Genomic DNA, 17,981 nt, shown 5'->3' on the forward strand with positions numbered 1-17,981 from the left:
ATCATGCCTTTGCGTTAAGTGACAGCTGACCGCAGCGAAACTGAACAGGCGGCCAACGCTCATCCACGCGCGCAAAGCTCCCCTCGCTGAGCCCCAACGGCCGGGAGGGGCGCCAGAACTCCCCGTAACGGACTAACCGGCGCAGCAGATCCAGAGGGACCCGCCTCGGGGTCCTGCGCCGCGCACCTGGGCGCCGCGTCGCCGGGGAGAACCTGAGCTTCGTGGTCAGCTGGAGGCCCGGCCTGGGCGAGGCGCCCCGAGGCCGCGGCAACCGTGAGTAAACTCTCCCTTCTCGGGCCTGACTGCGGCGGGGCAGCTCTGCCGGGCTTCGCACGGAGCTTCATTGTCTGGACCTGCCCCTGCGGTGATCCTTTTCTCTGCCCGGGAGGGTTTCAGCCAGACCGGTGTACGAAGGTGCCCATTCATTCAGGGGTCGAAGCTCGAAATCAGAGCGTGCTGTGGTGTGTGTTCAGATTCAGGATAGTTTTGGGGAGAAAGACATGAATTCAGAGGAAGGGGGAACGCATGTACGATCTGGATACAGATCTACGAAATATTGGGATGCTTCAGTGGAATAACTAAGAGACATGGCCAGTGCCCAGCTGAAACTTATTGGAGGCTGAGGCAAACCATGTTCCCCTATATACTCTTATTTTTTTAATGGTTAATTTTTCCTACAGGGTTAAAGTAGTTCAAAAAAATTGAAAAATTGGTAAGAAGGCGTATTAAAATTCACAGCACTGTTTTAAATTTAAATGTTTTATTTATAATAAAACCGGAATTCATTATTTTACCTTCTTCGCTCTGATAGAAGGAAACTAATAATCTTTTCAAAATATATTTTTTTGATAATCTTGTTTTTACTGCTAAAAAATTGTTGGTTTTGAAATTTTGTGATCTTAAATAATTTTTAATTAACGTCAGCTCACTATAATTTATTTTTCAGCATCTTGTTGTGACTAATATTCTCTATAAAATTTTCAATCCATTTCCAAATTTGGATTCAGGTACACTAAACCAAATTCATGAATCATTTTAGAAGAACCGAATAGGAAACCGATTTATGTTACAAATTATTGATGTTGAATCTTGCCTCAACCCATTTAAAATGAAATTTCTACAAAACTTAAATCGTCAAAATATTTAAGAGCCAAGTCAGTGGCTGCTTTTTGCAAACTAGTTGCACTCATTGAAAATAAATTTTCACCTGTTAAATATTCAAACTCTGAAGGCATTTTGTTTAAATTTTTTATATCTCCATTTCAAAGTTGGAATTAGGGTGTCTTTAAAACTCCAAAATTTTCAAATATGCTTTTGTCTTATAATAATCGATACTTTCCCTCAGTGATTCCTATGTTTTCAATTTCTTAATTTTTTTCCCTTTTATCTTCATATTCAGGAAGTGCACTCATATCTATTCTTAACACTTTGCATTTATCAACATATTTTCGGTTATTTTCTCTCACATGTAAGCAAAAGTTTGGCCTTCTATGAAGCCAGCTGCTTTATATATAGACTTTTTTTTAAGTGTAGAGCTTTTTTTCCCACTTAGTTCAAAATATAAGGTAAAGTATTTTTCTTATATCCTGGATAGTATTTCGGATCCTCATAGCATTATAAATTTCTTTTCAATTTTATTACATATTTCTTGGGAAAAGTATATAACCTACTTAGTAAAAGTCCTAATAATCCTGAAAATATCTACCTTACAATTTACAAATATATTGAGGAAAAAATCAGATACTATATGTAAAGCAATGAACAAACTTAAAATGATATGATAAATAGTAGGCAGTGGCTATAACTTCAGAGATTCAAGAGCTTGATCAGGAACAGGACTGAAAAGAAGGTTGTCTTTTATATTTTAAACTCACTTTGATATATAAGTTATATGTAGTAAAATGTGCTAATATTAAGTATATATGTTGTTGTATTTTTCCATATGTATGATACGCAGATAAATACATAGAACATTTTCAGAATCTCAGAAATCTTGCTTGTGCCCTCTCCCACTGAATAACTCCAGGCCAAAGGTAACCACAAATCTGTGACCTCTATATATTACCATATATTTGCTTTACCTGTTTTTGAATTTCACATAAATGGTATCATACATTAGGTAACTCATTTATATCTGTCATCTTTAATTCATTGTAAATGTAAAAGCTGAGGCTATAAATATTCTAGAAGAACACACAGAAATAGTCGTAGCTTTTACATTTAGGTCTATGATTCATCTCCAGTTAATTTTTAGGTAAGGTTAGAGATGTGAATAAAAGTTCTTTCTTATTCCATATAGATAGTCAATTGTCTAAGCTCCACTTACTGAAAAGACTGTTCCTTCTTCCACTTAACTGACATAATAATTGTGAATTAGTTGATAATATTTGCATGGATCTGTCTTTGCATGCTCTATTCTCCACCATTGTTCTCTTTCTTTTTCTCACATCAATACCACCACACTGTAGCTTTCAAATAATTCTTGCTATCTTGAAATATAATTTTTCTATTTTTATTCTTCTTTTAAATTGCCTTGGTTATTCTAAGTCCTTGACATTTCCATATGCAGTTTAGACTCTTCTGTCCTTGGTTCATTCATTCACTCCTATACCATAGCAGTTTCCTTCCACTCCAGTGTAGAAATCCCTGCAGTGCCCTGCTCATATACCCGCTTCATCTTCACTGTCCATTCATGAAACTGCTTTCTAGTCTCTTTTGCTTTCTGGCTGTAAGATTTTTCCAAAGAGTAGAAATCTACAGGTGAGGAGCCAAAGTTGGATGGAGGTTTTACAGAGATTTCTATAAAAGACTCCCTCTGTTTTAGGAGCTCCGTCCCAGAAATGAGGCAAAGACCAAGTATGTATTTCTTATTATAAATCACAATATCATACAAGGAAAGATTCTCAACTTCACACTATTGTGTTGGCTTCATTATTGTGTCTCAGCTCCAAATGCTTTCCTCCTCTGTAACCTCCCTTTCACCTTTTCCAGTTTGCTTCCTGTCAGGTTCTAAAGAAGGGGGAGCAGGCCTTACTCTTTTCTCACTCTGTTGTAATCCGTCAACATCATTCCAGCAACAACCATTGGTTGCCATTTTTAGCATGTTTCTACACTCATCTTTTCTGATTCCTCCTCATTTCATTTTTCAAGGCACCATAGCTGAGTCCTAGGACCTCTGAATATATAGCCCTTCTTCAAATTCCAAGATATCAGTATCAGCAAGATAGCCATCCTTCCTCAGAAATCTGATGTCAGTTCTATGTGTCCCCTGCTTCAAGCTTGTAGGTTCTGAGAACTCCAAACTATTCCCTTGGTTTCCCAAGCCTTGGGGTTGTTACTTTTCCTGGTCTCCAACATATTTTTTGCTCTATTTTCTATATTCAATTCTCTTTGTTAAAATAAGTGGTATAATTTTCATTTTCCTGACTGGAAAATGACTTATGCAACTAACTAGAGAAATAAAAATTAAAATTTTAAAAACATCATTTATATATAGGATTGGTATAATGTTGTGGAAATATATATACAATGCTTTGAAGTTAGTGTTGTCTTTATATAGGATAATGGCTAATAATGTTTGCCAATATTAGCATTCAAAAAACAAGCTGCTTTACTTCGAGGTACCTAATTTAGTGTTATATTCTCTCATGAATATAAAGGCCCACTGCATATTTACTGCAGTATTGTTTGTACTTAAATATCCAGGACAGGATAACTATCAAATAGTAATTAAACTATAGTATATCCATTGGTCATATGAAATTAAATCAGACTACATGTAGTGAGGTGGAAATATTTTCTAAACAAAATTAGGTTAAAAAAAGACTGACTGACTGATGTTTTTGCTCTAGTACTATGTGTATAAACACACACACACACACATTCTAAAAAGACGACTCACCACTTGGAAAGGACTGGAATTGGAAAGTGATCCCCTTTGGTCAAGGGCTCTTATTTATTGGACTTGATTGAATTTTAAAATGTACATATACACACACATATCAAAGTAGATATTTTATGTAATTATAAAGTCGATATTATGTGTAATTATAAAAATTTAAATATTCTTTGACTATCTAGGTCAAACCCAGCAAAAAATACAAAAGTAACTTCTAAATAAGAAAGGGCAACAAGCAAGAGAAAGAGTGATTTGGAGAGTAGGGAGTAGTTAAAAAATTAAATAAAGTAAAAAATTTAATTAAATTAAATAAAGTAAAAAATTTAAGGAATTTGTGTACAAAAATTTTCAGGAGCAATTCAATTTTAGATAGTGTGGATCAGAATTTAGTAAGGAAGGTAAGACGTTTTCAGTGGATGGGTGTGATAGAGGGCTCCAGGACGGTGTCAAACAGCTGATTCAGGGCCCATGTACTGGCTTATTAAAATACCCAAGGAGAACAGGTCTTCAACCTTTGTTTACCAGCCACCTTCCCAGCTCAGATATCTCTGGCCAGGCCTCTCTATTATGTCAATGCAAACATGAAGAGCAACGCTGAGCCTATGAAAATCTCCAATCAGATATACTTATGTGTCCTGAAGGGTGGAGTCCTATCAAATGGAGCATGAGTGATCCTGAGGGTCCGAGATTCTGTTCCTTTTCTTCAGCAGAAAATCTGATGCATGAACTATTTTAAAAGGACCATATGCAGCAAACCATTCATTCTTTGAGTTTTTCAGAGAAGGATCAGTAGAAAATATTTTTTACCCGCTTTAAAAATGAATAACTCAGCAAGAATACAGATCTCAAATCAATGTAGAAGCCCACATTATTCGCTGATAATGTCTGCTGCCTTCTTAGAAAGAGGAGAGTGAAATTGTCTTACCATGTCATCATTATTCTTATCTTTCAGCATCGACACAGAAGCAGGAAGAAAAAGCTGGAGCCTTAAAGGGTAATGTTCTTCTGTTGAATTACCCTTAATATCACTGTTCAATGAGAGCTCAGCTCTACAATCACAGAGGAGATAGATTCATAGAAACAGGTCTTTTCAGAAAATAATGACTTCAGAGGGGAACTTCTTAGGAGGGCTATCAGACCTGGGACACCTCCTGATCCCTATTCTGCCCACCCACAGATTTGTACAGTGATCAATTTAGGCCACTAGATGGTGTGAGACGTTATGGAAGGACTATTGGTTTTGGAGGCAAATTTTCTTGGTCCTGCCTTTGGACATACTCCAAGTTATTAACTTCCCTAAGCTTCAGATTCCTCGTTTGAAAGAGTATGGAGCTTGCGAACCTCATGAGGTCATCGTGATGATCGCTTGGGACGATGTGTGTGAAAAGAGCTTTAAAATGACATAGCACTAGACATATGTGAACCTTACTATGATTGCCATTGAATTTTTGACCTTGAATCCTAGTCCCTAGGCATTCAGAATCTAATCCTGAAAGAGTTTATTCCCAGTGGAACATTCTACTCAACTTCCTACAAGATCCTACCTTCACCTGATGTGACCCAGACTCTTTTCTCTGTTTTGAGCACTCACTGCAAAGGCACTGTTGTGGCTCCAGACCTACTTTCTCTTCAGAAAAGGTGATTCATTTCTTTTGTTATTTCGGGCTTACCTCTCCCTAGGTTACCTATGGAACTCCAGGGCCCCAGTGCAGCCTAGAGTTGACATGAGAGGAAGAACCAGAGATAAAGGGGTGTGAAATCAAGCCTTGAAGTGGGGGATGAAAAGAATATCATGAAGTCGGACATAGGAGAATGTGACCCAGCCTGCCTGTTCCCATTCTGCTTTTAAACGCACATTGTGCTTCCTGTCTCTTGCAGGTACCTGCACAAGCTTCCTTTGGTATGGCAGCTTTCCAGACCAGTTACAGCAAGATCCTTTCTCTGAGGGGTGGGTTGGAGCAACCAAGGAAGCAGACATTGTATTGTTCACGGAACCAGAAAGATGCTTCTCAGTGTCAGCGTTGGGAACCACTAAGTCATAGCCCACTCTGGCCTCCACCTTCTGACTGAGCTATATATACCACCTCGCTTTCCTTTCTTTACCCATATAACAGTTGGATGCCTGTCTTTGATCAGAGCCCCCTTTGTCACTGGATTCCACATTTTCAGGACCACCTTTCAGGCCCCTTACCCTGCCCCCCACCACTTCACTTTACCCTTTTACACCGAAAACACACTTAAATATAGGACCCTATTCCCTATCCAGACACTGCTCTATCTTTAGACCACACCTCAGCATCTGACCCCACCTCATCCCCTGATCTCATTCTCTCTCAAGATCTCAATGACTACCCTAATGTGATACACTCCATAGATTCCAGTGGTCTCCCTAGTCTTCAAAGGTTCCAAGTGATGGCCCTCAAAAAGTTTCAGTGATATGAAGCCCTGGATAATGGCCTCATGCATGATTTCAAGTATATCCCCATAACACAGCCACGGACCCATCAGGCTATTCATAACCCTGCCCCACATTCTGCCTCTGGGAACATGTTTCTTCAGGTCAGCCAGAAAGTTCTCCTGCATCCCCTACTCCCTGCAAAATTTCTCTCAAAGAAATGTTTTCATAAAAGCAGAGGAAATTAATTGGTTCTCAATTACCACAACCTCTGAAGTAGGTCGTCTCTGTTATATGTAGAAATATATTTCTAAAATATATTTGTTTTCTTTCTATTTGTTTCTTATGCCTCAGCTACATTAAAGGAACTTTAGGGTTAGCCAGGAGCTCTGGCTTAGTGTAACAAAAGATCAGCTTCAGCTTATATTAAGAACCAGCTTTGACTTTTTTAAAGTTGATCACGGTTAGGGAGAGATGTTGACATTAGCATTGCATACCCACCATTATCTCGGGTCCCTTCATTTGTATTTGCAAATATGTGTCAGTTATAAAATCTCATTAATGCAATCCTGCCACAAGAATACAACAAAAAGTACAAATGCTCAGGGGCTTTAAAAGAGAAAAGCAAAGACCACAACCCATGTCCTAAATTAGTTCTTCCCTCTGCTTTCTCATTATCTAGAGCATCATATGGTCATGGGGTGGAGTAGTTGGGGCTGCACAGGTATGATAGAGCCAGAAAATTTCCACTCAGCCTCTAGGAACAGGAAAAGACAAACTTCACATATCCCAAAAATGTGCTGGACTCTTCAGGCTCTAAGTTCAGATAGGTAAGAAGTCCCCATGACCCTAAATCTTTTGGTGGGAAATAGCTTCCACCTACCCCCAGACTTCCCCTCTTTTCCTGATGCAGGCTGGGGAGATGAGCACTACTTCCCAACAATTGTTATCTTAGCCTTAATGTAAATGTACAGCTGATCACCAACTCCCATTTCCTCTCCCCATGTGGCAAGTTCGGGAAGAGAAAAGCAGAATTCCTGGCTCTGTGTGGTTAGAAGGATCAGGGGAAGGAGAGTCAACCCAAGGCAAGGCAGAACAGATATAAGGGTTTAGCAAACCTTTTTGAAAACAAGACACTAAATTCAGGGGAAAAACCTCCACATATCTTCAACTGGCACTCTGGTCACTTCTAGCCATTGGAAGAGAACTGGGTTGAAAGCTAAGAACATAAAAAATGGGTCACCTTGCCCCACTTTGCAACCTCCACAACACACCCATCACTGAAAGGGTTCAGAGATAATGTTTTCCTAAAAATGGTGGCTTTTGAATGTTAGGAAAACCATCCATAGTGGATGTAGGACTAATTGAATTTTAGGGAAGGTGAGTGTCTGGGAGATCCTGGGGTTAAAGTGGCAAGGCTAATGAACAAGGTAAATGCTGCTTAGGGAGCTGCCATGTCTGTGGGGTTTATCTAGAAGAAAACATTGAACACAACAGTGAATTCTCCCATTTAGCAGGTACTCTGAGAGAAGGAGGCCCTTCCCAGGGAGACTACATGCTGCCTGGCTCAATGACATCATTGCATGGCAAAAGATAAAACAGCAGTCGAGGGAATATTCATAGTGCAGCCACAAGGTGACTGCAAAAAAGTGAAGTTTATCTGCAGGTGAAGAAGGGAAGAATGGAAATGTCACCATCACCCGTCATGACACACATCCCATTTCCTCGCTGAAAGAGGGTGAAGGAAAGTTGCTGAGCTAAGTAACTTTGAAAATGAGTGGCGTTTGTAAGACTAAAGACAAAAATCATTCATAAGCACTCTACTTGGTAACTTTTCTCACAGGGATATGAGCTAACAATTCTGATACTGCTATACGTGTATACTAGAACTGAAATAGTAAATTGATGTCAAGAGGTGTGATCCAGGTTTCTCATTGATGGAATGAAAACTTTCAGAGAAGGCGATGAAGCTAGAATGATGTGGCGATATCAGTATGAACTCATGTTTAATATAAACACACATCACCCATGTAATATTTATAGATATGTATATATACACAAATTGTTTTTAACACATCTATTCCATTGCTCTGTCATCTGAGAAGACCTGAAAGCAATGACACTTCGGTAGAAACAGGCACACTTAGCACTCAGATTAGGTCACTGGATATCATTTTTAATAAAAGAATCAAGGCTCCTTAGAGAACCAACCACAGGACTGCAGGAGGAAATATACATTATAAAGCAAAGTCATCATGCAGTGTCAGAAAGTGCTAAAATGCAAACACAGTGATGGAATGTGTCAAGGGAACATAGAACCCACTAAAAGAACTAACAATTGCCAATTCTGGGAAAAGTTGAGCAGTAAGATAGTATTGCATTACATTTTGAAGTATAAAATAAATACTCAGTATATGCTAACAAATAATTGAATAAAAATGAGAGAAAAGAAAAATCTCCTATTCAGAGGCATTTCAAATAATTTATATAGCTGTCATGCCCTCAAGGTGGTAGAGCATAACTCCCTACTCTCTGAGTGTAGGCAGCATGTAAGGACTTTTTTCCAAAGAGTAGAGTAAGCAAAGGAAAATAGAGTAACTGTACAGTAGAAAACCTGACACCATCACCACAGCCAGGTGATAAAATTGAACATCAGCAGTGATGTGTTAATAGTATGTGTCCTCAGTATGGTGTGAATAAAATGGCACTTGACAAATGGTCTTCTCAAAAGCCTGTAACCCCAGCAGAATCATCAGAAAAATATCAAGCAAGTCCCAATTAAGAGACAAACTAAAATGCCTGACCAGCATTCCTCACAACTGTCAAGGTAATCAAAAACAAGGGCATTCTAAGACATTCTCAGGTGCAGAGGAGACTAAGGAGTTTTGACAACTACATGTAGCATGGTATTCTGATAGAGATTGTGGAACAGAAAAAGAACCAGTAAAAACTAAAGGAACCTGAATAAAGTATAGACTCCATGCAATAATATATCAATATTGTTTCATTAATTGTGACAAATGTCCCTTACTAAATATAATATGTTAATAATAGGGAAAAATGGGGATGGGCGATATGAAACCTCTCTGCATATTAAGCATGAGCATCCTCCTCCTGGTGCAGACTACTCCTCCTGGTGGAATCAGAACGTGGAAGCACCTAAACGGAGACACAGATGAGCTCCTGGATTCTTTACCACCTCACCGTGTATAGACTTGTGGGCAGGGTTCCCCCTATCTACTGTGTTTCTGAAAGGGGCTAGACAGTCTTGACCTCCAGTGAGCAGGACTTGGCAAGAAGAGAGGGTGGAGGCACAGCCCGGTTCACGCTCTCACTCCCCATGCTCACAAGACCCAGCTGTCTCAAGAGCCATGATCTCCTGTCACAGCTCCAAGGGAACCAGGGTGAGGGCTATGCATCTTTGTGCCCCTTCTCCAATTACCTTGCCCAGGCCCTACCTGTGCTGGGCAGACCTGTAGTTAAGGCCCATCCGCTGCCAGCTCGGCATTGCCCCACCTCCACCTTCACCCAACACCTTCTTCCTGCTTGGTTCTTGGTCTACTTTCAAATATATAACAAACTAGTAACTTCTGAATATGATTGGGATGTGGCTACAGAGATTTTTCAGGGTAAGGCAAGAATATGGAGACAAGTCTTAAAAATTTTGTCCATGGAACATAAGAGACATGAATGAAACAAATTCATATTACTTAGTGCAAAAAGCCAATTTGAAAAGGCTACATACTATATTAATCCAACTATATGACATTCTGGAAATGGCAATACTAATGAGGCAATAAAAAGATCAGTGGTTGCCATGGGTTAAAGGATATAGGTAGAGCAAAGAGGATTTTTAAGGCACTAATACTATAATGGTAGATACATTTGTACAAACCCATAGAATATACATCACGAGTGAACCTACACGTAAACTATAAATTCTGGGTGATAATGATGTGAAAATGTTGGATCATCAATTGAATAAACGTTTCATCTGGTGGGAGATGTTAATGCAAAAAACTATGTATATTCAGGGGCTAGAAATATGTGGGAAATTTCTATACCTTCTCATTTTTGCCATGAACCTAAAACTAATCTACAAAAAAGTATACATTTTTAAATATACAAAATTAAAGGAAACAAGCTTCTTCCAGTAATATCATCATTCCTTTCCAAGAAAGAGCCTTTTTTAAAACTCTGGAGATAAAACTGCAAAGGGACAGACTTCTGCATGGAACAGAAGCAGCCAGGTCTCTAGACTTCTCTGTCTTTGCTCATCTTGGACAGTTGGTGGCACTCTTTCTTTGTAGATGTTTTAATAGTCCACAGAGTTGATATGGATCCTACTTTCTATTTCCCTTTTGCTACAGCTATAGCTACTGCAACGGGGACATTTCCTCTTTCCAATAGTATTCCAAGGAAGGGGGAAAATGCCTCTCACATGAGACTTTCCAAAAAACCCAGAACTTTCACTCAAATTTGGCTCTCAGTTGGTGGGCTTATCATCTTCAGGGAAAATAGTCATAAGCCAGGAACCTTAATGGAAAAGGAAGCAGCTGTATGAATGTGAAGTTACAGCTTCTTGAGGAGTGAATGAGGAGAGCACACTGGGCATTTCTACACTGGGGAGAAAGCAAAAGTTATAGCAGTGAAGGAATGGGATCCTGGAAAGCAGAGGAGAAGGAGGAAGTGTGCCAGCTATCAGAATCGGCAAATGTATATGAGATACAGATATAGATATAGGGATATAATATGTGATACATAGTATGTTTTACAGTATATGTAGTATATCCATTTTATAGTATACACATATATACAGATATATGTGTGTGTATTATATTATTATATATATAACTACACAAAATTGGTGAGCACTTTTTCCCCAATTCTGTTTTTCAGTAAGTCAGTGTTTTGCAGTCAGTTGCAGAGAGAGGAATAGGACAGTTGACTTCTCTCATGGATCTACATGAAACAATAAGAAGCAGCCACCGCGTGCTAAGCCCCCATTCAGGGGAAGGTGCCCTGCTAAGTGCTTCTAAATATTCTACGTTGTTAATGCGACGACTCTAGGATTATTTCCCCCTCACTTTACACTTGAGAAAACTGAGGCCCGGGAGGTTACGTGAATTCCTCAGTATCACGTATATGTCCTGACAATCTCAAACTCTTTATTTTCCTTTTCAATACTCACTAAATATCATTCTTTCCTGGTTGTTTCCTAACTGCCATGGCTACTTCATCTCTATGTTCTTTGCTGGCTCTCCTTCATACCTTAAAAGCTGAACATCGTCCTAAGGTGTAAGTCATCTTCTCATTCTAGACTGTATTCATAAGTAATGAAAGCTATTACTATGCCCCAGTTTCCAAATATGCAGTAAACAGTTGCAGATTAATATCTCCAGATGCAGGGTTATGTTTAGACTATTTTCTCAGTGTCCACTCTCTGAGTGACCGCATCCATTCTGATGCCCTGATTACCACACGATATGCAATAAGGCATCCCCCATATCCTCCCCATGGCAGTTTTGTTCATGGTACAGCCATATTCCCAACTGCCAATAAGACTTCTGCATGAACCCGCCCCCCAGGCTCCCTAGAAAGGACATCTGATGTTATTTTTCCTTTTTAACCTCCTTTGTACTTAAATTTTCTGGCATGTTTCTTCTTCGTTCCTGTCTTTTCTTTCCCTTCATGGTGTTTAATATAATTGAAATGAACATTAGTACTGTTATGGGGTCCTTGTCTGTGACACAAACTTTCAACACAACAGGAACTATCCATATTTACTCTCTTTACCTGAATTTCTTGACCACAGTTACACAGTTTGAAATTAGATGCTCAACTTCTACATGCCATCTGAATGAAATGAATAAGTAAAGACGTTTTGCTACTCGTTCTTCACTATCAGTTACAAAACGAGAGCTTGGATTTTGATTTTTTTAAACTTTTTAAAAATTAAGTTTGTTGGAGTAACATTGGTTAATACAATTATATAATTTTCAGGTGTATATTATAATTTGACCTCTGTATATCTATTGTGTGTTTATCACCAAAAGTCCAGTATCCTTCAATTACCGTATATTTGATCTGCTTAACCCACTTCGCCCTCCCCCTATCCCCTATATTTGACTCCCTTTACCCCATCTATCTCCCTCCTCCTCCCCCACTCCCTGCCCTCTGGTGTCCACTAGACTATAGTCCTCGTCCATGAGTCTCTGTTTGTCCTGTTCATTTGTTGCCTTTAGGTTTATATTCCACGTCTAAGTGATATCATGTGATTTTCAACTTTTTCTGTCTGGCTTATTTTGCTTTGCATGATTATCTCAAGATCCATCCATGTTATCGCAAATGGCAGTATTTCATCTTTTCTAATGGCTGAGTAATATCCATTGCATATATGTACCACAGCTTCGTTAGCCAGTCATCTATTATAGGACACTTCGGTTGCTTCCATGTCCTGGCCACCATGAATAATGCTGCTATGAACATCAGTGTGCAAATATCTTTTCGAATATGGGCTTTCAAATTTTCAAGGTAAATACCCAGTAGAGGGATTGCTGGATCACATGGGAGATTAATTCTTAGTTTTTTGAGGAACCTCCATACTGTTTTCCATAGTGGCTGTACCAATTTGCAGTCCCACCAGCAGTGTATGAGGGTCCCCTTTTCTCTGCGACCTCTCCAGCATTTGTTATTACTTATCCTATTGATTATAGCCATTCTAACAGGTGTCAGATGGTATTTCATTGTGGTTTTGATTTGCATTTCCCTAATAGCTAGTGATGTTGAGCATCTTTTCAAGTATTTGTTGGCCATTCATATGTCCTCTAGGAAAAAGTGTCTGTTCAGGTCCTCTGCCAATTTTTTGATTGGATCATTTGTTTTTGTTGTTGTTATTGAGTTGTATGAGTTATTTGTATGTTTTGGATATTAGGCCTTTATCAGAGGCATCGCTTGCAAATATATTTTCTCATTCAGATGGTTGTCTCTTTACTTTGTCGATGATTTCCTTTGCTGAGCAGAAGCTTTTTAGTTCGATGTAGTCTCATTCGCTTATTTTAGCTTTTACTTCCCTTGCTTTTGAGGTCAAATTCATAAAATCCTCTTTAAGTCTGAAGTCCTTGAGCCTAGTTCCTATGTTTTCTTCTATACAGTTTATTGTTTCAGGTCTTATATTCAGGTTCTTAATCCATTTTGAGTCAATTTTGGTGTACGGTGATTGACAACAGTCTAGTTTCATTCTTTTGCAGGTGGCTTTCTAGTTTTCTCATCACCATTTATTGAAGAGGCTTTCCGTTCTCCACTGCATGTTTGTGTGTGTGTGTGTTTTCGTCAAATATTATTTGCCATATAAATATGAGTTTACTTATGGACTCTCAATTCTGTTCCACTGGTCCATGTGTCCGTTTTGCTGCCAATGCCATGCCGTTTTTATTACTGTCCCTTTGGAGTATAATTTGAAGTCAGGCAGAGTGATGCCTCCAGGCTTGTTCTTTTTTCTCAGGATGGCTTTGGCAATTCGGGGTCTTTCGTGCTTCCATACAAATCTGATGGTTCTTTGTTCTATTTCTTTAAAAAATGCCGATGAGATTTTGATGAGGATTGCATTAAATTTGTATAATGCTTTAGGTATTAAGGTCATTTTAACTATGTTGATTCTTCCAATCCAAGAACACGGAATATCTTTCCATTTCTTTGTATCTTCTTCGATTTCTTTTAATAGGGTCTTATAGTTATCATTACATAGGTCATTCACTTGTTTCATTATATTTAATTCTAGATATTTTATTCTTTGGGCTGCAATTGCAAAAGGAATTATATTTTCTACTTCTTTTTCTGAAACTTCATTATTAGAGTATAAGAACACTATGGATTTCTGAAGGTTAATTTTGTATCCAGAGACTTTACTGTATTTGCTTATTGTTTCTAGTAGTGTTCTTGTGGAGTCTTTAAGATTTTCTATATAAAGAATCATATCATCCACAAATAGTGACAGTTTGACTTCTTTGTTTCCTGTTTGAATGCCTTTCATATCTTTCTCTTGTCCAATTGTACTTGCTAGGACTCCAAAGTTATATTGAATAAGAGTGGAGATATTGGACAGCCTTGCCTTGTTCCTGGTCTTGGAAGGTTTTTAGTTTTTCACCTATAAGTGTAATGTTAGCTGAGGGTTTGTCATATACGGCCTTTATTATGTTAAGGTACTTTCCTCCTATACCAATTGTGTTAAGTGTTTTGATTATAAATGGATGCTGAATATTGTCAAAGGCTTTTTCTGTATCTATTGATATGATCATATGATTCTTATTTTTTAATTTGTTCATGTGGTATATCGCATGAATCGATTTGCATACGTTGAACCATCCCTGTGCCTCTGGGAAGAAGCCCACTTGATCGTGGTGTATAATCTTTTTAATATGTTGCTGTATTTGGTTCGCTAGTATCTTATTTAGGACTTTTGCATGTGTGTTCAGGAGAGATATTGGTCTATAGTTTTCTTTATTTGTGTTATCTTTACCATGTTTTGTGATCAGCGTAATATTGGCCTCATAAAATGTGTTGGGAAGTATTGCCTCCTCTTTGATTTTTTGGAAGAGTTTGAGGAGAATAGGTATTAAAGCTTCTTTGAATGTTTGGTAGAATTCACTGGGGAAGCCATCTGGTCCTGGACTTTTACTTTTTGGTAGGTTCTTAACGACTGTTTCAATTTCCATACTGCTGATCGGTCTATTTAGATTTTTCCGTTCTTCTTGACTCAAGCTAGGAAGATTGTATTTTTCTAAGTACTGGTCCATTTCTTCCAGGTTATTAAATTTGATGTTACCTACTTTTTTATAGTATTCTTGTATGATCCTTTGTATTTCTGTGATGTCAGTCATAATTTCCCCTCTTTCATCCCTGATTTTGTTTATTTGTGTCCTTCCGTTTTTTCTTTAGCGAGTCTAGCCAGAGGTTTGTCAATTTTATTCACCTTCTCAAAGAACCAGCTCTTCGTTGCATTTATTTTTTCCTATTCTATTTTTTGTTTTCAATTTCATTTATTTCTGCTCTAATTTTGATTATTTCTTTGTTGACTTTAGGCTTCATTTGTTCTTCCTTTTCTAGTTTTTTAAGATGAACACCAGGTTATTTGTTGGGGCTTATTTTTGTTTTGGGGAATAGGACTGTAATGATATGAACTTTTCTCTTACGACTGCTTTTGCCGTGTCCCAAAAGTTTTGGTATGTTGTACGATCATTATCATCTGTCTCTGTGTACCTCTTGATCTCTCTCTTTATTTCTTCTCTGACCAAGTTATTCTTCAGTAGCGTGTTGTTTAATCTCCAATTATTTGTGTTTCTTCCTGATTTCTTCCTGCAGCTGATCTCTAGTTACAAAGCATTATAATCAGAGAATATGGTTGGTATGATTTCAACCTCTTATATTTGTTGAGGCTATCTCTGTGTCCCAGTATGTGGTCACTTCTTGAGAATGTTCCATGTGTACTAGAGAAGAATGTCTAAGCAGCTGTTTTGGGATGGAAGGCTCTGTAAATGTCAATTATGTCCAGTTGGTCTAATGTGTCATTTAAGGAGGTTATTTCCTTATAGGTTTCCTGTTGAGATGATCAGTAAATATCTGACAGTGGTGTATTTAGGTCTCCTACTACGATAGTGTTTTGGTCTGTTTCTCCCTTTAGTTGTGTTAGTAATTGCTTTACATATTTCAGGGCTCCCTAATTGGGAGCATAGATATTAATAAGTGTTATGTCTTCTTGTTGCATGCTTCTCTTTATCATTATGAAGAATCTCTCAGTAAATTTCTTTACCTTTTTTATTTGGAAGTCTATTTCATCTGATATTAGTACTGCTATGCCCGCTTTTCTCTGACTTCCATTTGCTCGAAATATCATTTTTCACCCTTGAGTCTATATTTGTCTTTGGAATGAGATGTGTCTCCTGGACGCAGCATAGGGCTAGGTTTTGTTTTTTGATACATTCTGCAACTCTGTGCCTTTTTATTGGTGAGTTCAGTCCATTAATATTTAAAGTGATTATTGAAATATGAGGTCTTTTTATAGCCATTTTATCTTTTGCTTTCCAGAAGCTCAGTGTTTCTATTGCTTCCTTGTCCTTGGGTTTTTGTTTTCTTTATTTTGGTTGGCTGTGGTGGGTTTTCCCTCTGGTCTTTCTTGTTTTATGTTATGTACTTCAGTTCTGAATCTTTGGTATGTGATGACCATTATTAATATGTAAAGGATAGTGGTATGTATATAGATAGATAGATAGATAGATAGATAGATAGATAGATAGATATAGATACACAGTGGTTCATTTTCTTCTGTGAGTGCCTTATCTCCATTCCCTTTTGTGAATCTGGATCTTCGAATCCTCCCCCTTTCAGTCATTGTTATCTCAATTTGTCCCTATGTATGCTGAGCGTTCATTACTATCTCGCTGTAGCAATTCTCTCATTATTATTTAAGCTCATAATGCTCTGTTCTTAGTAAGAGTTGCAGTCCTCTGCTTCTATTTACCTGATACTCACTTTACTCTTAAATATGTATTTTTTTTTTTTGTCATTTTGTTTTAGGTGAGCTGACCTCTTTCAGTATTTCCTGTATGTAGTACAGGCCTTGTCATGAAGAATTCTCTCAATTTTTGTATATCTGGAAAAGTCTTAATTTCTCCTTCATATCTAAAGGAGAACTTAGCTGAATACATTATTCTAGGCTGGTAGTCCCTTTCACTTAATAGTTTAAGTATTTGATTCCATTTCTTTCCGGCTTGTAAGGTTTGCACTGAAATGTCTGAGGATAATCTCATGGGTTTGCCTTTGTAAGGTACTGTTTTCTTCTTCCTGGCTACCCTGAGAATTCTGTCTTTGTTGTTGATTTTTGACAATTTTAATATAATGTGTCTTGGCGAAGGCCTTTTTGGGTTGAGATAATTGGGTGCTGTGTCGACTTCTTGAATTCCAAGCTCCAGCTCATTCCTTAGATTTGGGAAATTCCTGTCCGCCATTTGTCTGAAAATGCTTCCTAGTCTCTGCTCCTTTTCCTCCCCTTCGAGAATGCCCATTATTGTTTATGTTTCCTCTCCTGATGTTATCAGCTCTTTCTTGTATTTCTCTTTCATAATTTTTTATTCCTCAATTTCTCTCTTCTTCCTTCTGATTTATTTTTAGATTTCTGTCTTCGATATCGCTGATCCTTTCCTCTATTTGGTCGACTATTTCCAAAACTTGCTATTTCATTTTTCAACTCTTGCAGTATGCTCTTTATCTCCAGAAGGTCTATTCTGTTCTCTTTGAGGGTTTCAATCTCCTCGCTAAAGGACTCATTCTGTTCATCTAGTTGTTTTTTCAATTCCTGAAATTGTCGATATGATTAATTTCAGATCTCATTGCTTTTTTTCAGAAGTACAATCCTGAATTCTCTGTCATTTAAGTTGCATATTTCTATGTGTGTAAGCTTATTTTCTGGAGATTTTTCTCTTTCTTTGCCTTGTCACCTTGGTTGTTCATGGTGTTTAATGGACTATTTCTCTGCATGGGAATTAATGGAAGTGTATTCTGCTGTTTTTCCATAAAGAAGAATTTTTATATAAAGTTTTCTCTTTAGTCTGCTGCAAGAAAGGCGCTTTTCTTTTGGTTTCCAGTAAGTGGCATCTAAGCCTCTTGGATCCCTGCTTTATATAAAGCCTTAGT

At 38.0% G+C, this 17,981-nt stretch overlaps 1 long non-coding RNA gene across 2 annotated transcripts; it reads left to right on the forward strand.

Annotated features, from left to right (window-relative positions):
- Nucleotides 1-184: 184 nt before the first annotated feature.
- Nucleotides 185-6,570, forward strand: LOC107518585. 2 transcript variants are annotated; one of them, XR_001598909.2, is made up of 4 exons: nt 185-273; nt 4,851-4,892; nt 5,364-5,536; nt 5,777-6,570. It is a non-coding gene; the product is annotated as an uncharacterized LOC107518585 (long non-coding RNA). The 2 variants fall into 2 exon arrangements; XR_001598908.2 differs by lacking the exon at nt 185-273 and adding an exon at nt 921-2,033.
- Nucleotides 6,571-17,981: the final 11,411 nt, after the last annotated feature.

Source organism: Rousettus aegyptiacus, unplaced genomic scaffold (assembly GCF_014176215.1).
Source record: "Rousettus aegyptiacus isolate mRouAeg1 unplaced genomic scaffold, mRouAeg1.p scaffold_m13_p_3, whole genome shotgun sequence".
Lineage (NCBI taxonomy): Eukaryota > Metazoa > Chordata > Mammalia > Chiroptera > Pteropodidae > Rousettus > Rousettus aegyptiacus.